At 49.2% G+C, this 27,595-nt stretch overlaps 1 long non-coding RNA gene across 1 annotated transcript; it reads right to left on the bottom strand.

Moving 5' to 3' along the window:
- Positions 1-2,051: 2,051 nt before the first annotated feature.
- On the bottom strand, positions 2,052-20,280 carry LOC120944962. The gene is made up of 2 exons (XR_005750528.1): positions 17,952-20,280; positions 2,052-2,951 (listed from the first exon to the last, which is right to left on the bottom strand). It is a non-coding gene; the product is annotated as an uncharacterized LOC120944962 (long non-coding RNA).
- Between the last annotated feature and the right edge of the window lie 7,315 nt (positions 20,281-27,595).

The following is a 27,595-nucleotide window of genomic DNA, read 5'->3' as shown; positions in this document are numbered from 1 at the left end:
TAGAGATGACGGTGGGGGGGCTACATTTGTACTATTAGAGATAATTGGGGGGGTTCAAGGGGCTTGTGGTTGAAGAGGTGATATGGTAGGAGGGGGGGTGGGGGGCTACATTTGTACTATTAGAGATGATGGGGGGTTCGAGGGGCTTGTGGTTGAAGAGGTGATATGGTAGGAGGGGGGGTGGGGGGCTACATTTGTGCTAGTAGAGATGACTGGGTGGGTGTGCTTGGAGGGGGGAGTGGGGGGCAATGGGGATAGATACTTGTTCTAGGAGGGGTAAATGGGGGGGGTTTCAGCATGTGGGGTGGATTTGTACCGGGAGGGGTAATATGTCTCAGGGGGTAAGTAGATATATTTTTTTTTTATGGGGGAGCGTGGCGGGGTGGATTTTTGCGGTCACATAATGCAAAAACCTCTGGGGGTGCAGTTTGCCACGTTTGCCCTGGGCTGTGGATGAACTTGTCCCAGCACTGGATAGAATACAAGACTTCTTGTGAATGGCTGAGCCGTTCCCGGCAGCAGGCGGGTCTCCCTGTATTGTTGCCGGAATACAGTGCTGTATACTCTCGCTCAGGGATAGGCAAACCTGGGGGGGCCCTCCAGCTCTTGCAGAACTACAAGTCCCATCATGCCTCTGGGAGTGATTGTAACTGCCAGCCTTGCTATTGCCTCATGGGAAATGTAGTTCCACAAACGGCTGGAGGGGCCTCAGGTTGCCTTCCCCATGTTCTAGCTCAACCTGGGGGCCTCCAGTTTGTGGAACTACAGGACCCATGAGGCATTGCAAGGCTTATTGTTGCGCTGCAGACTCCCAAAGGCAGAAGCTTGATGGGACTTGTAGTTCCGCAACAGCTGGAGGGGGGCTGCGGCTTGGACACCCCATGCTCTCAAGCTGATGCTACATCTAGTATTGGAAATTGTTCCTTTTGGGCCAGCTTGGCCAAAATCAGAAGTGAAAGTAAAGCGGCAGTTGGACTTTAAAAAGAGAACCGGTCTCTCTCTTAATATGCATATCACATACTGCCTAGGGCGCCGTCCCGACCCATGTATTTGGAAATACGGCCAGCTTGGTGCTGTCGGTGCTCTCCCTGGCGTTTTTGAAAGTGTAAGTATAGCCAAATAATTTTTTTTTTTAGGTTTGGCTGGAGATTAGAAGGGTTGGATCCCTCGTCGGGTCTTTGTTTTATGGACAATCTGCCCTTTTTTTTTTTTCTTCCCCGTCTACCCCCCTTGGGGGAGCCGCCGTCAGTCCACCCCCCTTGGGGATCTGGGCGTTGTAGGTTCTCCCCCCCCCCCCAGCATGACCCTGTCCAGGAAGAGATCTCAAAGCATTTCTGAACCCAGAAATAATAAATGTCATATAGATGTGGTGGCTGCTTTCGTTTTGCATTTTCAGTCTTTGCCTTCCTTCCTTTTTATCTGGTGATCCTGCCAGTAAACACTTCTCCTGTCCTCAGGTGACAAAGGGCATTTTATTTAGGACGTGGCGCAGAATATTGTTGATGTACCCCACAGCACCACCATGTGGAGACATGCTAATTTTATCCACGGATGACAGGCATCCCCCCCCCCCCCGTACTGTAGCAATGGGGTGCAAGAAGTGTTGTGTCTCTAGGCCAGGCATCCTCAAATGGCCCTCCAGCTGTTGCGGAACTACACATCCCATGAGGCATTGTAAACCTCTGACATTCACAGACATGACTAGGGCATGATGGGAATTGTAGTTCCTGAACAACTGGAGGGCCGTAGTTTGAAGACCCATGTGTCTAGGCCAGTGGTCTTCAAACTACGTCCCTCCAGTTGTTCAGGAACTACAATTCCCATCATGTCTGTGAATGTCAATGTGTTACAATGCTTCATGGGACGTGTAGTTCCGCAACAGCTGGAGGGCCGTAGTTTGAGGATCCCTGGTCTACGCAGAGCAGCACAAGGTTCGTAAAGTCCAATGTTCAGGGTAACTTGAGCTCAATGCACCAGATTGGCTGCAGCTCCTCCTGAAGAGACTGAAGTATTATCTGTAGGCGAGCAGATAACAGGGCGCAATCTGAGTGTAGTATATTGACACATTTATTGTCATCAAAAGGCAACTCGCATTTATTTTAAAATCTGGCGGACAGTCTCGCAACGGGGGACCCTCAGATCAGGATAGAAATGATAGATGGATATACCTGCAGGACCATGGGAACACACCAGGGGGCGCCAAACTCAGTGCAGCATTTAAATGTAATGTGGAACGGTAAATTGGCAACTCGCACGAGAAGCAGAACTGGCACCACGGTGGGTGGCGCAGTGTAAAAAAGGTCAAATTGCACTTTTTCAACTTCCTTAAAAAAAAAAAAAAAAGACTTACTGCCAAGATCAAAAGGTAATAAAGCTCTTACAGGAAAAAAAAAAAAGCTACTGCCACCACAAAGCTACATCATATGCAAAGTTCAGATTTTGCTACTTTAGTATCCCCCGAGACGGGTAAGAGTGGAGTTCCCGTTACCCCATTGGGGGGAGGGGAATTTTGCCTCACTTCCTGTTCATCTCCAGGACAGGAAGTGGAGTGAGATTTCTGCGCACGGCAACAAATAAATCGATACGTTTTCAACCTTTCCCTACTCAATCCAACCCTAAAAAAAAATGGCTTGGCGTTCTGTACACGCGCCCTTCATTTCATCAGTTCAGATCGACTTTTCAGCCCCCCCCCCACCACACGAAAGATAAAGACCCGTCCGCCATTGCGGGAGTGCACAAAGAGTTCTGTACAGGTCAGTGAGCGCCGGGACAGGTCCTCTTATCCCCCCTAGAACTTTGGATTTTTGGTGTTTTTTGTTCTATAGGTGGAGAGAGCGCTGTTGTCTGGTGGGGGAGGGGGAGCCGGACCATCTCCATCTTGCGCTCTATTTCTCGTGTCTTCATGTTGTTTTTTGTGTTGTTTTTTCTTTTTTTTTTCTTCAGCCCCTCTGCTAAAATAAAAAAAGATGGTCTTAGAAAATTTCAAAATCTTGTTTTACATTTTTTTTTTTTTTTTTGTTCTCGGTGAATCACAAATCGGAAAAAAAAAAAAACGTTTCTGTCCTGTAAAGTGTATTTATTTAAGAAATAAACTGAAAATGTCGGTGTGTCTCTGTTGCTTCAATCTGTACACCAGGGGGGTGGTAATGGGACGGGGGGGGACGGGGGGGGGGGGGTATAAAATGTATGTCCTAAATGTACTGTGTTTAAAGCGGGGGTTCACCCTAAAAACGATTTTCTAACATTACATCCAGCTCACTCTCTACATTCACAGTATGCCGTTTTTTTTTTTTTTTGCGCTGTACATGCCTCGTACAGCTATTTTCTTCCCCCGTTATCCGGGTCGGGACTCCCGCGGGAGTGGGCGTTCCTATCCAGCAGGTGATTGACGTGATGACAAAAACGACCTCTCCCTGTCGCATAAGGAGTGTCACGAGTTGCCGAAAGAAGCCGAGCGGCGAGTCGGCACCTGCGCACCGATGTTCGGCTTCTTTTGCGATGGGGGGGGGGTCGTTTTTGTCATCACGTCAATCACCTGCTGGATAGGAACGCCCACTCCCGCAGGAGGCCCTACACGGAAGCCGGGGAAGAAAATGGCTGCGGCCTGTGGCCAGCAGAAGTGGAAATTTTCCTGGCATCAATGGAAATAAACATTGCCACATTTGGTGTCAGTGGGAGAAATGGTGTACTACTGTTGGCAGAATAGTGTCTCATATCAATGGGAGGGATAGGCTTCAAGGGCCAAATAAAGGGCCACATTCGTCCCCCGGTCTGCAGTTTGGACACCACTGATGTACAGTATAGTATGCACTCAATACTTGGTCGGGGCTCCTTTTGCATGAATTACGGCATCAATGCGGCGTGGCGTGGAGGCACTGCTGAGGTGTTATGGAAGCCCAGGTTACTTTGATAGCGGCCTTCATCTCGCTTGGTGTCTCATCTTTCTCTTGATAATACCCCACAGATTCTCTATGGGATTTGGGGCAGGCGAGTTGGCTGGCCAATCAAGCACAGTGATCCGATGATCATGTGACCAGGTATTGATAAGGTTTGGCAGTGTGGGAGGAGCCAAGACCTGCTGGAAAATGAAATCGGCATCTCCATAAAGCCGGTCAGCAGAGGGAAGCATGGATTCTCTGTTTGAGGGCTCTGCTGACTTTGGACCTGATAAAACACAGAAGACCAACACCAGCAGATGACACGGCTTTGTAAAAAAACATGTGATACAAAAAGAAACAAGTGCGCAACCACTACTTGATTAATTAAATGTCAAACCGTGAAAAAAAAAAGTGAAAGAAAACTTTAAATTATAAAAAATTGGTAACTTCAAAAGTGTACATATACACAAAAATAAAGGGCCAGATCCATTAGCGGACCTCCAGATGTTGCAAAACTACAATTCCCATCATGCCTCTGCCTCTGGGTGTCATGCTTGTGGCTGTTAGAGCCTTGCTATGCCTCCTGGGAATTGTAGTTCTGCAACAGCTGGAGGTCCGCTAATTGGATATCCCTGAGTCGTAGCGGATCGTATTTTTATGCAGGCGTAGCGTATCCTAGTAACGCTACGCCGCCGCAACTTTTTTTTTTTTTTTTTTAACAGAAATGTTTTTATTGATACAAAAGGAAGCATTTGAAACAGGACAATGCAGAGTTTCAGATTAACAGCTTAACAGAACTGTGGTACAGCAAGGTTCAGTATTTCAGGAAGTACATTACAGTTTGATTACTAATGTAGGTATAGAGCATGACACTGGAATGAGACCCAGCCGGGTCTAGGTCGGGAGGCTGGAGAAAGTGAAAATTGCTCATGTGTAGTTCAGAGTAATAAGCATTGTCCCCCCGAGGCGGGGGGGGGGGGCGAGGTGCAAGTCCCTATGGTGGTACAGAGGAGACAGCTCGTGGTAGTATTTCATCGTGGATCAATGGCACTTAGCGGTTCGTGGCCCGGGGTCTCCGTCGAAGGGCAGGGCACTGTCAGCATGTAGGGGGTAGTGCGTAGGGCTAGGCACAGCAATAAGGCCATGCATTCGGTCGTGTAGGGCGTCACAGGTCTAAGGATGTCGTCAGCCACGTTACCGCACAGAGGTTGTCCCAGCCGCCACCCACGACCCCCAGACCTTGTCAAATTTCTGGGGGCATTTCCGCCCCATATATGTCAGCTTGAAGAGAGGTAACACGGAGTCCACCAGTGCAAGCCATTGAGCCACCGTAGGGGGGGCCGTCAGTCTCCACTGGCGCAAAAGTGCCTTCCTGGCGTAGAAGCTAAGGTAGAACAGTTGTAGACCAGCGTGTGTAGATTGTGTGACCCCTTCCGTGATACCCAGGAGAAGAACCCTAGGGTCCAGTGGCACTCGGAGGCCAGTGGCGGCAGCAATTTTGGCCACCACCTCCTCCCAGTAGCCCCGGATGACCGGGCAATCCCACACCACATGGTAAAACGTTCCCGTCCCTCCCTGGCATTTCGGACACTGGTCCGATTGGGTGCGGAATATCCGGGCAAGCCGCTGGGGGGTGTAGTAGGCCCTATGTAAAAATTTTAGCTGGATGAATCTATCTCTAGCGGATATGACTGTTGGAATATAATGTGTCAGCGCAGTCTCCCAGTCATCCTCCGAGAGATCCGGGATGTCCACCCTCCAAACTCTGAGAAGGGGGGACTCCCCTCCTGGGTCTTCACACGTGAGTCGGAGGTATGTGGAGGAGACTACCCTGTCAATCCCCCGGGAGATAAGGAATCTCTCTATCCTATGTGGTTCTACCAAAGTTGTCCTGGAGAACTGTGCCTGGGCCGCGTGTCTCAGTTGCAGATATCTGAACAACATTCGTGACGGAAGTCCGAATGCCACCCGTAACTCCGGAAATGAGAGCAGCGTTCCAGCAGGCATGATATGTATTCACAAAGCATTTGCCTCTAAAGTTACGGCGGCGTAGCGTAATTATCCCGTCGTAAGGGCGCGCAATTAAAATCTATGTGATGGGGGCGTGTTTTATGTTAATACGTCGTGACCCGACGTAAATGAAGTTTTTTTTTAACGGCGCATGCGCCGTCCGTGGGTGTATCCCAATGCGCATGCTCGAAATTAAACCGGAACAAGCCGATGCTTACGACGGTGACGTCATTCTATGCAAATCCCTATACGCAAACGACGTAACATTTTCAAAATTCAACGCGGGACCGACGGCCATACTTAACATAGGATACGCCTCATATAGCAGGGGTAACTATACGCCGGAAAAAGCCGAACGCAAACGACGTAAAAAAAATGCGCCGGACGTACGTTCGTGGATCGCCGTATCTAGCTAATTTGCATACTCGACGCGGAATTCGACGGAAAAACGCCACCTAGCGGCCAGCGTAACTATGCACCTACAATCCGACGGCGTACTAAGACGTACGTCAGTAGGATCGAGCCCAGATTCCGTCGTATATTGTTTTGTGGATACAAAACAGAGATACGACGTGGGAACTTTGAAATTACGCGGCGTATCCATAGATAAAAAGGGGGGGGGGGTGTTTAAAAAGAACACGGGGCATTGAAATTCATTTATAATTAATAAATCAAATTAAAATAAGAATTTTAATAAAAACTTCTGAAAGAACTGACTGTTATATGATATAGGTGAGAGAAACAGGACTGCTCTATGATAATTCTTTCTATAAAGGAAACAATAAAAACATTCGCAAGTCATTATTAAAAAAATAAATAAAAAAATTGAGGAAACTGAATGCGCGTCGGCAACGTCTGAGCGGGGGAGGAGAGATGAAGTCTCCGTTGTGGGAAGGATGAGAGTGAAAAGATGATGTTTATCGTGAATTGCAACATAAAGATATCCCAGCGGAGGCGGCAAAGTGTGATAAAGATATCGTACCGGATAATATATAACGGCCTGAAAAAAACGAACAGGAAATAGAATTTAACCACTTCATGACCAGTCCATTTTTTTGCTATACGGCACTGCATTACTTTAACTGACAATTGCGCGGTCGTGCAACGCATTACCCAAATAAAAATTGACGTCCTTTTTTTTTCCCCGTGACAAATAGAGCTTTCTTTTGGTGGTATTTGATCACCTCTGCATAGTTTACTGTTAAAAAAAAAAAAAAGTGTAAAATTAAAAACTCCAGTGAGTGTATCCTTACAGTGAAGGAGTGTGGGGTGTAGCAAGATGGCTGCTCCCCTTCTCAGTGTATCCTTACAGTAGAGGAGTGTCGGGTGTAGCAAGATGGCCGCTCCTCTTTCTCAGTGTATCCTTACAGTGGTGGGGTGTAGCAAGATGGCCACTCCTCTTTCTCAGTGTATCCTTACAGTGGAGGAGTGTGGGGTGCAGCAAGATGTCCGCTTCCCCCTTTCTCAGTGTATCCTTACTGTGAGGAGTGTGGGGTGTAGCAAGATGGCCGCTCCCCTTTCTCAGTGTATCCTTACTGTGGAGGAGTGTGGGGTGTAGCAAGATGGCCACTCCCCTTTCCCAGTGTATGCTTACAGTGGAGGAGTGTGGGGTGGAGCAAGATGGCCACTCCCCTTTCTCAGTGTATGCTTACAGTGGAGGAGTGTGGGGTGTAGCAAGATGGCCGCTCCCCTTTCTCAGTGTATCCTTACAGTGGAGGAGTGTGGGGTGTAGCAAGATGGCCGCTCCTCTTTCTCAGTGTATCCTTACAGTGGAGGAGTGTGGGGTGCAGCAAGATGGCCGCTCCCCTTTCTCAGTGTATCCTTACAGTGGAGGAGTGTGGGGTGGAGCAAGATGGCCGCTCCCCTTTCTCAGTGTATCCTTACAGTGGAGGAGTGTGGGGTGTAGCAAGATGGCCGCTCCCCTTTCTCAGTGTATCCTTACAGTGGAGGAGTGTGGGGTGTAGCAAGATGGCCGCTCCCCTTTCTCAGTGTATCCTTACAGTGGAGGAGTGTGGGGTGGAGCAAGATGGCCGCTCACCCTTCTCAATGTATCCTTACTGTGGAGTGCAGCAAGATGTCCGCTTCCCCCATTCTCATTGTATCCTTACAGTGGAGTGCAGCAAGATGTCCGCTTCCGCCCTTCTCAGTGTATCCTTACAGTGGAGGAGTGTGGGGTGTAGCAAGATGGCCGCTCCCCTTTCTCAGTGTATCCTTACGGTGGAGGAGTGTGGGGTGCAGCAAGATGGCCGCTCCCCTTTCTCAGTGTATCCTTACAGTGGAGGATTGTGGGGTGTAGCAAGATGGCCGCTCCCCTTTCTCAGTGTATCCTTACAGTGGAGGAGTGTGGGGTGTAGCAAGATGGCCGCTCCCCTTTCTCAGTGTATCCTTACGGTGGAGGAGTGTGGGGTGCAGCAAGATGGCCGCTCACCCTTCTCAATGTATCCTTAATGTGGAGTGCAGCAAGATGTCAGCTTCCCCCCTTCTCAGTGTATCCTTACAGTGGAGGAGTGTGGGGTGTAGCAAGATGGCCGCTCCCCTTTCTCAGTGTATCCTTACAGTGGGGTGTAGCAACATGGCCGCTCCCCTTTCTCAGTGTATCCTTACAGTGGAGGAGTGTGGGGTGTAGCAAGATGGCCGCTCCCCTTTCTCAGTGTATCCTTACAGTGGGGTGTAGCAACATGGCCGCTCCCCTTTCTCAGTGTATCCTTACAGTGGAGGAGTGTGGGGTGTAGCAAGATGGCCGCTCCCCTTTCTCAGTGTATCCTTACAGTAGAGGAGTGTGGGGTGTAGCAAGATGGCCGCTCCCCTTTCTCAGTGTATCCTTACAGTAGAGGAGTGTGGGGTGTAGCAAGATGGCCGCTCCCCTTTCTCTGTATCCTTACAGTGGAGGAGTGTGGGGTGTAGCAAGATGGCCGCTCCTTTCTCAGTGTATCCTGACAGTGGAGGAGTGTGGGGTGTAGCAAGATGGCCACTCCCCTTTCTCAGTGTATCCTTACAGTGGAGGAGTGTGGGGTGTAGCAAGATGGCCACTCCCACTATATTTGAAGAACATTTAACCAGAAGAGAAAATGCTTTACCCCATTCCAACAACTTGTTGGTCTACACAGAACAAATGTGCATAGCTCCATAGAAAAAATGGCTTCCCCTAAGACCCCTCTCACATTTGGGTCGGTTTTCAGGCGCTATTGCGCTAAAAATGGCTCCTGCAAACCGACCTGAATCGGCCACAGCTGTGTCCGAGGGCTTCCACACTGGGGCGGTGCGCTAGCAGGACAGTAAAAAAAAAGGAGCGGTGTGTATACCGCTCCTGTCCATTGAAATCAATGGGGGCACCGTGGCTATACCGCCGGCAAAGCGCCTCTGCAGAGGCGCTTGAGGTAGTTTTTAACCCTTTCTCGTCCACTAGCGTAAAACTGAAATTGGCGGTAAAGCTCAAAATAGCCGACGCCGCCCCTTTCACACTGTGTAGCGGGGGCTGCACATTTCTGCGCATAGGTGAGACTATTCACTTGAACGCACCAAAGAAGATCACGCACCTTTTTGGGGCGTGGAGCATAGCACGTTGTTCAACGCGTTTCGCCACATTTGTAGCATGTTTGTCACGCAATGAAAAAAATGCATGTCTGCTAATCTTTGTTTTGGGTGCCACTAACGAGGAATGGCGCTGCCATTGTGACGCGGGTTTTGTCGCATGTTCGTGAAGCGTGAATGGGGCCTCAAATATCCTCGAGGGGCTCTAAAGATTCAAGAAATGTCGTTCTAAAATGGTTACATTCAGGAAAAGATGGAGTCCTAATTAGAATTTTGGCATTAGCGGGCGCGGCAGACGGGTGTAACGTGTGTCTGTGTTTCATGCAAAGCAGCAGAGAATGGAAATGATTTGGGGCCGCGGTGAAAAGTGATATCGATCGTGTGTTACTCTCACTGAACAGGATCGCTGGTTTTGTTTAGGACTAAAGTGAATTGACTGGTGAATATTCTCAGCATCAAAGAAGAGGTCGCCTTAAACCTTCTCTCCCCTCTCTCTTCCTTCTCTCTTCATTCTCTCTCCTCCTTCTCTCTCTCTTCCTTCTCTCCCCCTCTCTCTTCCTTCTCTCTCCTCTCTCTCTTCCTTCTCTCCTCTCTCTCTTCCTTCTCTCCCCTCTCTCTTCCTTCTCTCCTCTCCCCTCTCTCTCTTCCTTCTCTCCCCTCTCTCTCTCTTCCTTCTCTCCCCTCTCTCTCTCTTCCTTCTCTCCCCCTCTCTCTTCCTTCTCTCTCCTCCTTCTCTCCCCTCTCTCTCTCTTCCTTCTCTCCCCCTCTCTCTTCCTTCTCTCTCCTCTCTCTCTTCCTTCTCTCCCCTCTCTCTCTTCCTTCTCTCCCCTCTCTCTCTCTTCCTTCTCTCCTCTCTCTCTCTTCCTTCTCTCCCCTCTCTCTCTCTTCCTTCTCTCCCCTCTCTCTCTTCCTTCTCTCTCCTCCTTCTCTCCCCTCTCTCTCTCTTCCTTCTCTCCCCCTCTCTCTTCCTTCTCTCTCCTCTCTCTCTTCCTTCTCTCTCCTCTCTCTCTTCCTTCTCTCCCCTCTCTCTCTCTCTTCCTTCTCTCCCCTCTCTCTCTCTCTCTCTTCCTTCTCTCCCCTCTCTCTCTCTCTCTCTTCCTTCTCTCCCCCCTCTCTCTTCCTTCTCTCCCCTCTCTCTCTCTCTTCCTTCTCTCCCCTCTCTCTCTCTCTTCCTTCTCTCCCCTCTCTCTCTCTCTTCCTTCTCTCCCCTCTCTCTCTCTCTTCCTTCTCTCCCCTCTCTCTCTCTCTTCCTTCTCTCCCCTCTCTCTCTTCCTTCTCTCCCCCCTCTCTCTTCCTTCTCTCCCCCTCTCTCTTCCTTCTCTCTCCTCCTTCTCTCCCCTCTCTCTTCCTTCTCTCCCCCTCTCTCTTCCTTCTCTCCCCCTCTCTCTTCCTTCTCTCTCCTCTCTCTCCCCTCTCTCTCTCTCTTCCTTCTCTCTCCTCTCTCTCCCCTCTCTCTCTCTCTTCCTTCTCTCTCCTCTCTCTCTCTCTCTCTTCCTTCTCTCCCCTCTCTCTCTCTCTCTTCCTTCTCTCCCCTCTCTCTCTCTCTTCCTTCTCTCCCCTCTCTCTCTCTCTTCCTTCTCTCCCCCTCTCTCTTCCTTCTCTCCCCTCTCTCTTCCTTCTCTCTCCTCTCTCTCCCCTCTCTCTCTCTCTTCCTTCTCTCTCCTCTCTCTCCCCTCTCTCTCTCTCTTCCTTCTCTCCCCTCTCTCTCTCTCTCTTCCTTCTCTCCCCTCTCTCTCTCTCTTCCTTCTCTTCCTTCTCTCCCCCTCTCTCTTCCTTCTCTCCCCCTCTCTCTTCCTTCTCTCCCCCTCTCTCTTCCTTCTCTCTCCCCTCTCTCTCTCTCTTCCTTCTCTCCCCTCTCTCTCTCTCTCTTCCTTCTCTCCCCTCTCTCTTCCTTCTCTCCCCTCTCTCTCTCTCTCTTCCTTCTCTCCTCCTCTCTTCCTTCTCTCCTCCTCTCTCTCTTGCTTCTCTCCCCTCTCTCTCTCTTCCTTCTCTCCCCTCTCTCTTCCTTCTCTCCCCTCTCTCTTCATTCTCTCTCCCCTCTCTCTCTTCCTTCTCTTCCCCCTCTCTCTTTCTTCTCTCTCCTCTTCCTTCTCTCTCCTCTCCCTCCCTCTCCTCTCCCTCCCTCTCCTCTCTCCCCTCCCTCTCCTCTCCCTCATCTCTTTCCCCTCCCTCATCTCTCTCTCCCCCTCCCTCTTTACCCTCTCTTCTCTCTCCCTTTTCTCTCTCTCTCCCTCCCCCCTCTCTTTTCTCTCCCCTTCTTCTCTCCCCTCCAGTGCTGATCCTGACCTCCCTGGGGCCCTAAGCAAAATGACATGTCACATTAAAGTTGAGAAGCGGTGGGGGCGGGGGTTTCTGCTGTTGGAAATGACATCTTACATTAAAGTGAGAAGCGGGGGGGTGTCGACTTCTTACCTCTTCTCCCATGCAGCGAGTTGAGAAGCTTGGTGAGTTCTCGCCAGGCGGGGGCCTCTAGTAATTTGGGGGGGCCCTCCGCAGCTTTGGTGGGCCCTAAGCGGATTGCATAGTGAGCCTATAGGGCGGATCGGCCCTGCTCCCCTCCCCCTTTCTGTCAATCTCCCCCCCTTTCTCACCTGTGCAGGACTGCACAGCTGTGAAATGTCAGGATAGCCCCTCCCATCAGAGAGCGTCTCCTCCCACTTCCTGTTGTGTCTCCCATACAGGAAGCATGGCATAGTCTTCCCCAATGGACATCAGTAAAAAAACGGTTCGAACTCCCTCATCACTATCCAACCTCAGAAAAATAAATTCTACTTTTGAAGTGGTTGTACGGGCCGAAGTTTATATTTTTTACCTTCATGTATTCTATGCACCTTCTGTGTGCGGTTTGCCCCACCGCCCCCCTAATACTCACCTGAGCCCCCTCTCAATCCAGCGATGTGCACGAGTGCCTCAGCTGTCCCAGGACTCCCTCTTCATTGGTGGAGCCAGTGTGGTCCAATGAGGAGAGAGTGGGGGTGGGGGCCCGAGCTGCGGCTCTATGTGTCTTATGGACGCATAGAACAGGGCTTTGGAGCGAGCATGCACCAGTGCCCCCATAGAAAGTGGCTTGCTATTGGGGGCACTGGTCAAGGGGGAGGAAACATGTCCCTTGGACACAGCGGATCACAGATCGGGGTAAAAGGCCAATCACACCAGCCCTTTACCATGTGATCAGCTGTGTCGAATCAGTGCAGCCTCATCGTTGCCCCTTGGTGCCGCCTCATTGGTGTTCCTTGGTGCATCTCAGTGCAGCCTTCTCGGTGCTCTTCAGTGCGGCCTCATCGGTGCTCCTCAATGCAGCTTCATCAGTGCCCCTCAGTGGAGCCTCATCAGTGCTCCTCAATGCAGCTTCATCAGTGTCCCTCAGTGCAGCCTCATCTGTGCTCCTCAGTGCAGCCTCATCTGTGCTCCTCAGTGCAGCCTCATTTGTGCTCCTCAGTGCTGCCTCATTGGTGCTCCTCAGTGCCGCCTCATTGGTGCTCCTCAGTGTAACCATCGGTGCTCCTCAGTGCAGCCTCATCTGTGTCCCTCGGTGCAGCTTCATCGGTGCTGCCTCATCAGTGCATCCTTCTCGGTGCCCCTCAGTGAAACCTCATCTGTGCTTCTCAGTGCAGCCTCATCGGTGCTTCTCAGTGTAACCACCATCTCTGCTCCTCAGTGCAGCCTCATCGGTGCTCCTCAGTGCAGCCTCATCCGTGCTCCTCAGTGCTGCCTCATCAATGCATCTCAGTGCAGCCTTCTCGGTGCTCCTCAGTGCAACCTCATCTGTGCTTCTCAGTGCAGCCTCATAGGTGCTCCTCAGTGCAGCCTCATCTGTGCACCTCAGTGCAGCCTCATCTGTGCGCCTCAGTGCAGCCTCATCAGTGCCACCTCATCCACGCACATCAATGAAGAAGAAAAGATACTTATTTGCAAAATTTTATTACAGAAACCAAGAAAAAACTTTTTTTTTTCTACCTTTTCAGTCTTTTTTTAGTTTATTTAGCAAAACAAATAAAACCCCCCCGAGGTGATAAAATAAATCCCACTAAAAGAAATCTCTGTCTGTCTCACAACAATGATACAAATGACATTTGGGTGCAGTGTAGCGCGACCGCGCAATTGTCATTCAAAGTGCGACAGTGCTGAAAGCTGGACATTGTCCTGGGCAGGAAGGGGGTGACGGTGCCCCCCCCCGGTATTGAAGGGGTTACATTTCTGCAGCTCTCCGGGGCGAATGTGATTTGCGGATTGTCTTGGGAGTCGCACTTAAGATGAGGAGAGAAATTCTTCCCCCGTCATATGCAAATCTCCCCTCCGCTCCGCTCCTCGCCACTTCTGGCATGCAAATCTCCCAGCTGTCCCCGGGACGCTTCCACAACAAACTGGCACAGCGGGTTCACAGCGGACAGAGCAAGTTCCCCCGCTGAAGCCTAAGGCAGGCCAAAGATGATGCGACTTTCTTTCCTGCAACCACGGGTTGCAATAAAGGAAATCGCTTGATTCCCTCCATCAACACATTCAGAATTTGCTGAGGGAATCTCTCCCGTGAAGCTTTTGTGTTCTCCCAGCGGGCGAGAAGAATACGTATCGGCCTAAACTGAGGAAAAAAAAAATATATTTTTGGGGGATATTTATTATAGCAAAAAGGAAAAAAATATTGCATTTTTTTCAAAATTGTCGCTCTATTTTTGTTGTTTATAGCGCAAAAAATAAAAACCGCAGAGGTGATCAAATACCACCAAAAGAAAGCTCTATTTGTGGAGGAAAAAAGGACGTCAATTTTGTTTGGGAGCCACGTCGCACGACCGCGTAATTGTCAGTTAAAGCGATGCAGTGCTGAATCGCAAAAACTGGCCGGGGTCCTTTAGCTGCATTTTGGTCCGGGGCTTAAGTGGTTAATGAAATTCAATTACAATATGACTTGTGTAGCAATTGTATATGAGATATATAGATATAGATTGCTATTTTTTTCCTGCAAAAGTAGCGTTACCCTCAGGGCCGTCTTTAATATGGTTTGGGCCCTGGGCAAACATTTTTTTTGGGCCCCCCTCCAGCTTATTTTGGGCCTGGCTGGTTCACATGTATGTTTTGGCGGTCCTCATTTGTGCAGGTACAGCAGGGCTGCCATGCCTTTGTTTCCTGCAGAAAAAAGGTGCATTCAGCATTTTAAAAATACAGTTGCCTTGAAATCCATTCTGCTTTTGCACCATGCTACTTACCTGCAGTTCTTGCACACACAAACGCACTGTGTTTTTAAAAGCGTGACCTAAACATCTAAAAATGCAGCAAGTTTGACAGTACGGGAACTGCAGATAAGTCACAGCAGACAGCAGAATGGACAGACAGTGCTGTATTTCAGTGCTTGATGGGCATAGGCGTGCCGTGTGCGCAGCCTATTACATGAGGCATGCGCTTTTATTTGCAGGAAACGCAGGCATGGCGGCCCATTCAAATGAATGGGCTGCTGTGCCTGCGCAAATGTGGGCCGCCAAAACACATACATGTGAACCAGCCAGGCCCAAAATAAGCCCATCAAGACAGTAATGTCATGTACTCTGAGGCTTTACTCAGCCTGGACTGCAGGTCTGGTCTGTGATTTAAAGAGTTCCTCTATTTTACACATGGCATGGCATGGGGTCCCATGGTGCTAAAGCAGAATGGACAGACGGTGCTGTGACTCCCATGCCATACCATGTGTAAAATAGAGGAACTTTTTAAAACACTGACCAGACCTGCAGTGAATCATCAAATATTATAAAGACTTTGGGCACACTCTACAGAAAACTTCTATTTACAATATAGATTAGCAAACAGTGACATACCTTGAGGAGCAGGACATGAAGAAGTCAGCCTCGGGAAGAGCAAACTGGGGATGTTATAAAATCACATTCTAATTCACTTTTATATGCAAGCAGCACCTAGTGGCAGGAAGGGAGAAGGGGTGCTGAAAGGCAGAAAGGGAAGCCAGGGGTGCTGTACATTTTAAAACACTGGGAAGGGAAGCAGTACTGTCACTGGCTGCGCGCCGCTGATGATTTTCAGCCTGATTTGTGGGCAGCACAGGGGCTTAACGGGAGGCAGGGCCGCCATCAGGAATTATGGGGCCACTTACACAGCTTCAGGAGCTTCCTGGAGCAGAGAACCGGGATGGGGGGTGCTGCCGCCTGAAATTGAGAAGCAGGGGGGGGGGGCTGCCGCAAATTTAGAAGCGGGGGGCCCTTTACAAAAAAAGAAAGAAATAAAGAAATAAAGAAAAATATATATAAAAAAGGGGTGTAGCCATCCGGGGCCCTGGGGACCTCTGGGCCCTTTAATAAAAAGAAAAAAAGAAATAAAAAATATATATATAAAATATATTTTAAAAAGGGGGTTGCCATCTGGGGCCCCGGGGACCTCTGGGCCCTTTAATATTTTTTTTTAATAAAAATAAATTACAAAAAAAAGGGGGTTGCCATCCGGGACCTCTGGGCCCTTTAATAAAAAATATATATAAAGAAACATTTATAAAAAAAAGGGGGGGTTGCCATCCAGGGCCCTGGGGACCTCTGGGCCCTTAAATAAAAAAAAATATAAACAAAAATAAAAAAATAAACATTTATAAAAAAGATAAAGGGTGTTTGCCACATGGGGACCTCTGAGCCCTTTAATAAAATATATATAAATATATATATATATATATATATAATATATATATATATATATATATAAAGAAAAAAAAGAAATAAAATATATAAAAAAAATGTTTTTTATAAAAAAAAGGGGGGTTGCCATCCGGGGCCCTGTGGACCTCTGGGTCCTATAATAATAATAATAATAAACATTTTTATATATATATAAATATTATAATTATAATTATATATATATAAATAAAAAAAATTGGCCCTTTAATAAAAAATAAAAAAAAATATATTAAAAAATTGTCCCTTTAATAAAAATATATAATTTTTTTTTATTATTTAAAAATAAATAAAAAAAAGGGGGGGTTGCCATCTGGGGCCCTGGGGTCCTTCGGGCCCCTGGGGGCCTCCGGACCCCTAAAAAAAAAAAAAAAAAAATTTTTTTTTTTTTTTCAAAGGGGGTTGCTTTGGGCCCCCAACAGTGACAGGGCCCAGGGCACCTGCCCCATTTGCCCTGCGGTAAAGACGGCCCTGGTTACCCTTTAAGCCAACATACAAGTAATTCTAATATGTAATTATTGAACACGCCCATTAAACATTCATAGTGCTGGAGGAAGACTAATTACTTCAATGGAGGCTAATTGGAGTCAGTCGTTTGCACACCTGGAGTCCAATTAATGAAATGAGTTTGGAGGGGGTGTGGCCTCATGGGACGTGCGGTTCCACAACAGCTGGAGGGCCGTAGTTTGAGGATCCCTGGTTTAGGAGATATTTGCAAAAGACATGCACTGATGTCTACGGCACATGCGCCGAGCGTTCCGTTACTAACGGCGATCATGCCGTTAGTGGCAGCGCTCCCACACGCATTGCGCGGGAGCGACGTCAACGCGGCTCTGGCCAGTCACAGCGCCGGAGCCGCGATACGGGGAAGACACTTGGGGAGAGATGGCGGCGATGGAGGAGGAGGAGGAGAACGAGCACCGCTGCGGGGGCTTCGATCTCAGATAAGTAATACATCATGAGCTAGTATGCTATGCACTAGCTTTTTCCCCCACAAATAAATATTGGTGGTATTCGATCTCCTCTACGGTTTTTATTTTTTGCGCTATAAACAAAAATAAAGCGACAATTTTGGAAAAAAATTCTATATTTTTTCCTTTTTGCTATAATAAATATCCTCCAAAAATATATAAAAAATAAAAAAAAGTCCTCAGTTTAGGCCGATACGTATTCTTCTACCTATTTTTGGTAAAAAAAAAAAAATCGCAATAAGCGTTTATCGGTTGGTTTTCGCAAAAGTTATAGCGTTTACAAAATAGGGGATAGTTTTATTGCATTTTTATTATTTTTTTTTTTTTACTACTAATGGCGGCGATCAGTGATTTTTTTCGTGACTGCGACATTATGGCGGACACTTCGGACAATTTTGACACATTTTTAGGGACCATTGTCATTTTCACAGCGAAAAATGCATTTAAAATGCACTGATTACTGTGAAAATGACAATCGCAGTTTGGGAGTTAACCACAGGGGACGCTGAAGGGGTTATGTATGACCTCATGTCTGTTTCTAACTGTAGGGGGGTGTGGCTGTAGGTGTGACGTCATTGATTGTGTATCCCTATAAAAAGGGAACACGCGATCGATGCCTCCGCCACAGTGAAGAACGGGGAAGGTGTGTTTACACACAGCTCTCCACGTTCTTCAGCTCCGGGGACCGATCACGGGACTCCAGCGGCGATCGGGTCCGCGCGTCCTGGAGCTTCGGACCGGGTCGCGCGCCTGGACAATAGCACAGCTTGTGCCCAGCCGTGCCATTATGCCAACGTAAATGTGCAGGAGGCGGTCCTTAAGTGGTTAAATAAAAGTTTAAATTTTTTGGGGGGAAAATGCTCAACACTATGTATGGTGCAAAAAAAAAGGTCACAGCTTACCAACATCAAACGTCATCCCAACCGTGAAGTATGGTGGCGGCAGCATCGTGATTTGGGTTCCTCGGGGGCCTGGTCTACTTGATATTGAGTGGAAAATGAATTCCCAAGTTTACCAAAATATATCACAGGGTGGCTGTCCTCCGGCTGAAGCAGCAAGACAATGACCCCGAACCATCAAAGAAAAATCCACCACAGGCCGGCTTCAGGAAAAGAAGAATGCGCCTTTTGGAGTGGGCCAGACCTTAATCCCATAGAGATGCTGTTGGAATGACCTCCAGAGAGCCTCTCACACTAGACATTCCTACAAATGTGTCTGAGCAGAAGGAAAAGGTAAAAACATGTCCTCCTGTGCAGGTCTGATCCAGAGCCACCCAAAGCGCTTGCTTGAAGTCATTGCTGCCAAAGGCGGTACCACCATAAACTCCAAGGGTTCACTTACTTTATCCCCCCCCTCTGGCATTGTGAATGTTTAATGGGCGTGTTCAATAATAAAGAGACACGAGAGATTATAATTGTTTGGGGTGTTATCAGCACGAGCAGATCACGTGACTTGGATGGAGGATCAGATTCATTCCAAGGGGTTCACATACTTTTTCTCTTGCCGCTGTACGGAACAGCTTGAGATTTGTACCATCAGCTTCTTTGGTCTTTACTTGAAATCTACATTATGATTGGCTGCGAGGGATCCCAGATTTCATACACGCGTCCGCGGATCTGGTAGCCACGGCGGCGCCACTAGTTTTACACAAAGGAATAGAACAAAAATTTGTAGCAGATCCCGGAAAATGTGGTTCCTGTTTTGTTTCACCGTGTCCTGTGCGGCCCGATTCTGAATGAGAGGGTCGGGTTCATTATAATCACCTGGTGCACTTTGTGTGTTAATAAAGGAAAGTTGCAGGGTCTGCATCCCTAAACCCTTGGGGGGGGGGGGGGAATCTCACCAAAACTGAAAAATTCCGCCGGTCTTCTGGATTCCTAGGGGCTGGATCAATCTCAGGTCTACGGACTAACTTTTCTGATGCCTCCAGTTCTTTATATGATAGCTCATAGTGTGTCCACCACTGCTTTTTCTTTTGTATTCTTTTTTTTCTGTTGATGTGCTTTTTCAATAAAACTCTTTGTACAAGAAAACTGAAAAATTCCTATCGCAGGGGATGCCTAAAATTTGAATTGTATCTTAGCGCAGACTCCCGGGAAAATCTCCATTTGCAAGTTTTGAGCTGCATTCCTGCTGATTAAAGAGAGTAACTCCACTTTTCTTGATAATAAAACACAAGGAATAGAACAAAATTTGAAGCAGATCCCGAAAATGTGGTTCCTGTTTGTTTCACCGTGTCCTGTGCGGCCCGATTCCGAATGAGAGGGTCGGGTTCATTATAATCACCTGGTGCACTCGGTTTTAATGAGGAAAGTTGCAAGGTCTGCATCCCTAAACCCTTGGGGGGGGGGGGGGGAGAATCTCAACCAAAACTGAAAAATTCCTATTGCAGGGGATGCCTAAAATCTGACTTGTATCTTAGCGCAGACTTCTGGGGAAAATCTCCATTTGGAAGTTTGGAGCTGCATTCCTGACGACGATTAAAGAGTAACTCCACTTTTGATAATAAAACACAAGGAATAGAACAAAAATTGTAGCAGATCCCGGAAAATTTGGTTCCTGTTTGTTTCACCATGTCCTGTGCGGCCCGATTCTGAATGAGAGGGTCGGGTTCATTATAATCACCTGGTGCACTTTGTGTTTTAATGAGGAAAGTTGCAAGGTCTGCATCCCTAAACCCTTGGGGGGAGGGGAATCTCACCAAAACGGAAAAATTCCTATTGCAGGGGATGCCTAAAATCTGACTTGTATCTTAGCGCAGACTTCGGGGGAAAATATCCATTTGCAAGTTTGGAGCTGCATTCCTGACGATTAAAAAGAGTAACTCCACTTTTCTTGATAATAAAACACAAGGAATATAAAATATTTTTTAGCAGATCCCCAAAATTTGGTTCCTCTGAAGAAAGAGCTGTTTGTTCCACCATGTCCTGTGCGGCCCGATTCTGAATCAGAGGGTCGGGCTTATTATAATCACCTGGTGCACTTTGTGTGTTAATGAGGAAAGTTGCAAGGTCTGCATCTCTAAACCCTTGGGGGGAGGGGGGGGGAATCTCAACCAAAACGAAAAAATTCCTATCGCAGGGGATGCCTAAAATCCGACTTGTCCTGTGCAGGCCGATTCTGAATGAGAGGGTCGGGTTCATTATAATCACCTGGTGCACTCTGTGTTTTAATAATGGAAAGTTGCAAGGTCTGCATCCCTAAACCCTTGGGGGGGGGGAGTATCTCACCAAAACTGAAATTCCTATTGGGGGGGAGGGGCTTCTAGTCCTCTGCTGATTATATGAATCTGTCTACACAGCGCTGATTGGTGCTATGCTGGTCACATGACAAAAAAAAAAGGGGGAGGAGCTTTTTAGAATAGATAATTTAAATAAATAAATAGCAACAACTTTTTATTTTAAAGCTTTATAAAAATCTATATTCCAAAAAGCAAATGTTTATTTTTATTTTTTTACATGGTAGGCGGAGTTAAAGTTGTCCGACAATAGCAAGATATCTGGGGGAGGTTCTGCCAATCACAGGCTGTGCCACGCCCCCCTCCAGCCTGTGTCTCTGTGCTGGGACTAACAGGGAGGTGATCTGGAGGAGGTTCTGCCAATCACAGGCTGTGCCACGCCCCCCTCCAGCCTGTGTCTATGTGCTGGGACTAACAGGGAGGTGATCTGGGGGAGGTTCTGACAATCACAGGCTGTGCCACGCCCCCTCCATCCTGTGTCTATGGTGTGTATGTTGTGCTGTGACTAACAGGGAGGTGAAGCCTCCACCAATCAACATCTTATATCCTACCCCATCATGTTTAGGAATAGGAAACATGGAGGGGGGGGGTCATTTATCACTGTGTTTACTCCATGTATTACTCTCTAGTCACGTGGGCTGCACAGATAAGAAAAAAAGGAGCAAATGAAAAGCTTAGAAGGGAACTGAAACTGGAGCATGCTCAGTAGATGGCGTACAGAATCATAAAGCTTTTTGAAATAAAGACAGACACATTTTTCGTTGTATCCAGCTGTATTTACTAGCAATTTCTAACATCCAAGTAAAAGATAGAACGCTAACAGGTCAGAAAAAAATTTAAAAAGAATCGCTGAGTTGGAAAAAGGATCCCCCCCCTTTTTAAAATGACTTGTGAACGCAATCAGGTGTAGCTAATCACCTTTTCAATGTGGCGCACACAAAGCCATTTGACTTTAAACTGCGATCAGTTGTGGTCATTTTGATTAGCTCAGCATGAAAGGAGCTTTCCTGGAGCATTTCGGTCTGTGGTTAGTGCAACTGAAGCAAACAATCTATGGGTGGCAAGGCGCCGTCACCGGGATCTCCGGGATAAAAGTCAGGATATGGATACAAAGGCTTTATCAAGGCCTAGAAGCACAGTGACATCTATAATAAAGAAGGTATTTGGTAGAACACAGACCCCCCCCCTCCCCCCGGATCAGGACGTCGCTCCGAACTGGATGAGAGCGTCAGGAGGAAGCTGGTCAGAGAGGCGACCGAAAGGTCTACAGAAACTCTGATAAAGAGCGCTCATTGCGTGCACGTGACACCAAGTCTCCACAAATGTGGCTCCCGGTGCACCACCGAGCTTCGCCAAAACGCACCGCGAAGGTTCGAGGGCCACATGGAAAACGGTGTTCTGCTCAGAGGAGAATAAAATGTAGTGATTTTGCCTCAACACCAAACAATATGTCTGGAGGAAATCCATCCAAAAAACACCATCCCTACAGCAAAGCATGGAGGGGGTAATAGCCTGTTATGGGGGGGGGGGGTAATATCCTGTTATCGGGAAGGTAACATCCTGTTATGAGGGGAGGTAAAATTCCTGGTATGGGGGGTGTAATATTCTGTTATGGAGGGTGGTAAGATCCTGTTATGGTGGGGATAATATCCTGGTATGGGGGTGGTAATATCCTGGCATGGTGGGGGCAATATCCTGGCATGGGGGTGGTAATATCCTGGCATGGAGGGTGGTAATATCCTGTTAGGGTGGGGGTAATATTCGGGTATTAAGGGGGCAATATCCTGGTATAGGGGGTGGTAATATCCTGGTATGGGGGGTGGTAATATCCTGGCATTGAGGGGGTAATATCCTGGTATGGGGGGGCAATATCCTGGCATGGAGGGGGTAATATCCTGGCATGGAGGGTGGTAATATCCAGGTATGGGGGGGGTAATATCCTGGCATAGAGGGGGTAATATCCTGGCCTGGAGGGGGTAATATCCTGGTATGGGGGGGGTAATATCCTGGCATTGAGGGGGTAATATCCTGGCCTGGAGGGGGTAATATCCTGGTATGGGGGGGGTAATATCCTGGCATTGAGGGGGTAATATCCTGGCATGGAGGGTAGTAATATCCTGGTATGGGGGGTGGTAATATCCTGGCCTGGAGGGGGTAATATCCTGGCCTGGGGGTGTTTCTCTGCAGCATGGACTGGAGCACTTGTCAGGATAGAAGGAAACAAGGATGGGGCAAAATACCGTCAAACTCCTAAGGGAAAATCTGCTGCCCTCTGGTGGCAGAAAGTGGTCAACCTTCCAACATGACAATGACCCAAAGCACACAACAATGAGAACACAGTGGTTGGAGGAGAAGACGGGGAATGCCCACCAATGAGAACACAGAGGTTGGAGAAGGCGGCGGGGAATGTCAACCAATGAGAACACAGCGGTTGGAGAAGGCGGCGGGGAATGTCCACCAATGAGCACACAGCGGTTGGAGGAGAAGACGGGGAATGGCCACCAATGAGCACACAGTGGTTGGAGGAGAAGGCGGGGAATGTCCACCAATGAGCACACAGTGGTTGGAGGAGAAGGCGGGGAATGTCCACCAATGAGCACACAGTGGTTGGAGGAGAAGGCGGGGAATGGCCACCAATAAGCACACAGCGGTTGGAGAAGGCAGGGAATGGCCACCAATGAGCACACAGTGGTTGGAGGAGAAGGCGGGGAATGGCCACCAATGAGCACACAGTGGTTGGAGGAGAAGGCGGGGAATGTCCACCAATGAGCACACAGTGGTTGGAGGAGAAGGCGGGAAATGGCCACCAATGAGCACACAGTGGTTGGAGAAGAAGGCGGGGAATGGCCACCAATGAGCACACAGTAGTTGGAGGAGAAGGCGGGGAATGTCCACCAATGAGCACACAGTGGTTGGAGGAGAAGGCGGGAAATGGCCACCAATGAGCACACAGTGGTTGGAGGAGAAGGCGGGGAATGTCCACCAATGAGCACACAGTGGTTGGAGGAGAAGGCGGGAAATGGCCACCAATGAGCACACAGTGGTTGGAGGTGAAGATGGGGAATGTCCACCAATGAGCACACAGTGGTTGGAGGAGAAGGCGGGAAATGGCCACCAATGAGCACACAGTGGTTGGAGGAGAAGGCAGGGAATGTCCACCAATGAGCACACAGTGGTTGGAGAAGACGGGGAATGGCCACCAATGAGCACACAGTGGTTGGAGAAGGCGGGATTTGGCCACCAATGAGCACACAGTGGTTGGAGAAGGCGGGATTTGGCCACCAATGAGCACACAGTGGTTGGAGGAGAAGGCGGAGAATGGCCACCAATGAGCACACAGTGGTTGGAGAAGAAGGCGGGGAATGTCCACCAATGAGCACACAGTGGTTGGAGGAGAAGGCGGGATTTGGCCACCAATGAGCACACAGTGGTTGGAGGAGAAGATGGCGGGGAATGTCCACCAATGAGAACACAGTGGTTGGAGGAGAAGATGGCGGGGAATGTCCACCAATGAGAACACCAGATGTGTTGTGTGAACGAAGTTAGCAAAGAAAAATCCCAACAGACTAAAGGCTGGAAAGGGGGCTCAACACAATACTGACACAAGAGGGGGGGGGTCCTTTTTCCAACTCAGCAATTCAGTTATTTTAATAATTTTGTTCTGACATGTTGGCGTATCTTTTTGGATGTTATAAGTTGAGTAAATACAGCTGAATAAAACAAAAACTGTGTGTGTCTTCATTTCATATATGTCTTTCTTACTTACACAGGTTAGTTAGTACAGGTGTTAGGAGGGAGGGGGGAGGGGACAATTTAAAGACTAGTTTGGTTTAGGCAGAAATTTTACATTGACCAGCATTTGATTTTTTACCCAGAATTCCTCTTGTGATCCTCCCAGAACGCGTTTCACCAGATTCTCACAGATGGAAATATAAATTCTGTACAGAGATTCACCAACACATTTTTTGGCATAACATTTTACCAATGAATTGCATCACCTACAGGTGCCAAAGTGGCGCCCCTCCAGCTGTTGTGAAACTACAAGTCCCATGAGGCATTGCAAGGCTGACAGTTACAATCATGACTCCTCCCACAGGCAGTCCTAATGGGACTTGTAGTTTCACAACAGCTGGAGGGCCCCCAGTTTGCCGGGCCTAAACCAGTAAACCTCGGCACCCCGGATGTTCTGGAACTACGTTTCCCATGATGCTCATCGACACTGCAGAGTGCCTGAGCATCATGGGAAATGTAGTTTCCAAAACGTCCGGGGTGCCGAGGTTCCCCATCACTGGTCTAGACCATCACCCAATGGAGGCAAGTTGGAGAATTAAAGTGTAAGTTCACCTCACTGCACTTATCCTCCGGGGGATTTGAAAGCTCAGCTCCACCTTCCCTGTCCTCCAGGACAGATCAGAGCGATGAAAAGTGGCCAGAAGCCAGAACCTGAGCAGTCAGAAATCACTCTGATCCATCCTGGAAGTCCTGAGGAAAGACGGTGGGGGAAGATCCAATCCCCAAAACTGCTGCACCAGTTGTATGGTTGGTGACTGCTGACCACACCCACGTGGGATAAGTACAGCGGGACCGGGGGGGGGGGGGGGGCAGGAGCGGGGATTGGGTGGGGGTGGTGGTGAGACATGGGGGGGGTGGGAGCAGGGATTAAGTGGGGGGTGGTGGTGACACACGGGAGCAGGGATTGAGTGGAGGTGAGACACAGGGGGCAGGGATTAGGTGGGGGTGATGGTGATACGCGAAGGACGGGAGTGGTGGTGAGACACAGGAGGCATTAGTGGGGATTGGGTGGGGGTGGTGGCGAGACTTGGGGGCAGGAGTGGGGATTGATTGGGGGTGGAGGTGACACGGGGGGCAGGGATTAGGTGGGGGTGGTGGTGAGACGCGGGGGGCAGTAGTGGGGGTGGTGGTGAGACACGGGAGGCTGAGATTGGGTGGTGGTGAGACACACGGGGGGCGGAGAGTGGGTGGGGCTGGTGGCGAGACACAGAAGGCGGGAGCTGGGATTGAGTGGGGGTGGAGGTGAGACACGGGGGGCAGGGATTAGGTGGGGGTGGTGGTGAGACACGGAGGGCGGGAGTGGGGGTGGTGATGAGACTTGGGGGCGGAAGTGGGGATTGATTGGGGGTGGAGGTGAGACACGGGGGGCAGGGATTAGGTGGGGGTGGTGGTGAGAAGCGGGGGGCAGGAGTGGGGATTGAGTGGGGGTGAGACGCGGGAGTGGGGTGAGACGCGGAGGGCAGGAGTGGGGATTGGGTGTGGTGGTGAGACTTGGGGGGCGGGAGTGGGGATTGATTGGGGGTGGAGGTGACACGTGGGGGCAGGAGTGGGGATTGGGGGCGGGGGTGGTGGTGAGACGCGGGAGTGGGGATTGGGTGGGGTGTTAGTTCACCTTCATATTTTTTTGTAAAAGAGGTGAACTTACACTTTGAAGAGGATATAGAGAAAAAAAACCCGGAGCGGGAGATTTAGTAAAACTGGAGCCCTCAGAATCTGGAGCAGCTGTGCATGGCAGCCAATCAGCTTCCATCTTCAGCGTGTTTCAATGAAGCTTTGACAATAAAACCTGGAAGCTGATTGGCTTCCAAGCACAACTGCACCAGATTTTTAGTAAATCTCCCCCATAAATGTTATATTGTAGCGGCTCTAAGGGGAGCAGCACTGTCACTCTCAGACAGGTGTACAAGACACCTCCATCCATAACATTGGGGGGGGGGGGTGTTCTGTAGTCCACAGAGATGGCCAATAACCAGCACAGGAAATTAGCTCTCTGGCAGGATCAAGTTTTTTTTTTGCCCGTATTAAACAGATTTTAACAAAATAATCATTCAATGAGAAATTCAAAACAGACCAAGTTCATTTGTTCGGATTCACATAGATTTGAAAAGACGAAACATTTTGGTCGGAGCGGGCGATGGTTTAGATATCCAGATAAGGCTTGTCTTTACAATCTGTGTCCCGGGGGGGGGGGGGGGGGAGATTTGCCTTCACTTCCTGTCCTGGAGAATACAACAGGAAGGGATTTGAAATCTCTTACAAAGTCAGGAAAATCCCTGCCTGTGTTTTCTACACATCACATTCAGGGCAGCCCCCCCCCCCCCGTGTATTTCAATGGGCTGTCCTACGAGTGACACGGCTCCTTTGTGGACCCATCGGGGGGAGGGGTCCATCAGGGGTGGACTCATCGTAAGGGACACGGAGCGGGGGCCAGACTCTCGCCCCCCCCCCCGGGTGAGGGACCACGAAGCGGGGGCCAGACTCTCGCCCCCCCCGGGTGAGGGACACAGACAGCAAATAAAAACCTGACCGGTTGTCTAATCCTTCCACACTCCATAGAACATTTCATAACTTTGGGGTACAGCAGGCGGTCTGCCATTCACTGGCGGTGAATCTCCCAGGTGTCGGCCGAGAGATTGATTCACCGCCAGTGAATGTTGGATGAAAGTCACATTCACATCTTTATAAAAGCGGCTTCTTTAAAGCGGAACGCCGTGTTTTCTGCCACTTCTAGTTTTTTTCGGGCCAAACGGGAACTATTTTTTGGGGGTTTTTCTTTACCACGGGAGACGTCTGCAGGGAGCGCTGTATAAAAACTGTAAGGAGCGGGGGGGGGGGGGGGGGGTACTTCCCGGGTCCAGAGTTGACCAGCCATTCACAGAAAGCCTTGTATTTTATGAATGGATACAAGGCTTTCCCTGATTGAGGTGGGGAGGCATGTGGCTACATCATGATCTCCAACCCGACCAATCACAGGAAGTCTTGTATTTTATGAATAATGAATGGCTAGGCTTCCTCTGGCGTAGGGAGGCAGGCAGATACATCACCAACTCCAACAGAGGGGAGGGCGACAGACAGGAGAGGAGACAGAGGCGACAGACAGGAGAGGAGACAGAGGCGACAGACAGGAGAGGAGACAGAGAGGCGACAGACAGGAGAGGAGACAGAGAGGCGACAGACAGGAGAGGAGACAGAGAGGCGACAGACAGGAGAGGAGACAGAGAGGCGACAGACAGGAGAGGAGACAGAGAGGCGACAGACAGGAGAGGAGACAGAGGCGACAGACAGGAGAGGAGACAGAGGCGACAGACAGGAGAGGAGACAGAGGCGACAGAGAGGAGAGCGAGACAGAGCGAGACAGAGAGGAGAGCGAGACAGAGAGGAGAGCGAGACAGAGAGGAGAGCGAGACAGAGAGGAGAGCGAGACAGAGAGGAGAGCGAGACAGAGAGGAGAGCGAGACAGAGAGGAGAGCGAGACAGAGAGGAGAGCGAGACAGAGAGGAGAGCGAGAGACAGAGA

Source organism: Rana temporaria, chromosome 7 (genome assembly GCF_905171775.1).
Source record: "Rana temporaria chromosome 7, aRanTem1.1, whole genome shotgun sequence".
Classification (NCBI taxonomy): Eukaryota; Metazoa; Chordata; class Amphibia; order Anura; family Ranidae; genus Rana; species Rana temporaria.
Note: the sequence above shows the minus strand (reverse complement) of the source record. Positions and strands in the feature narration are given on the sequence as shown.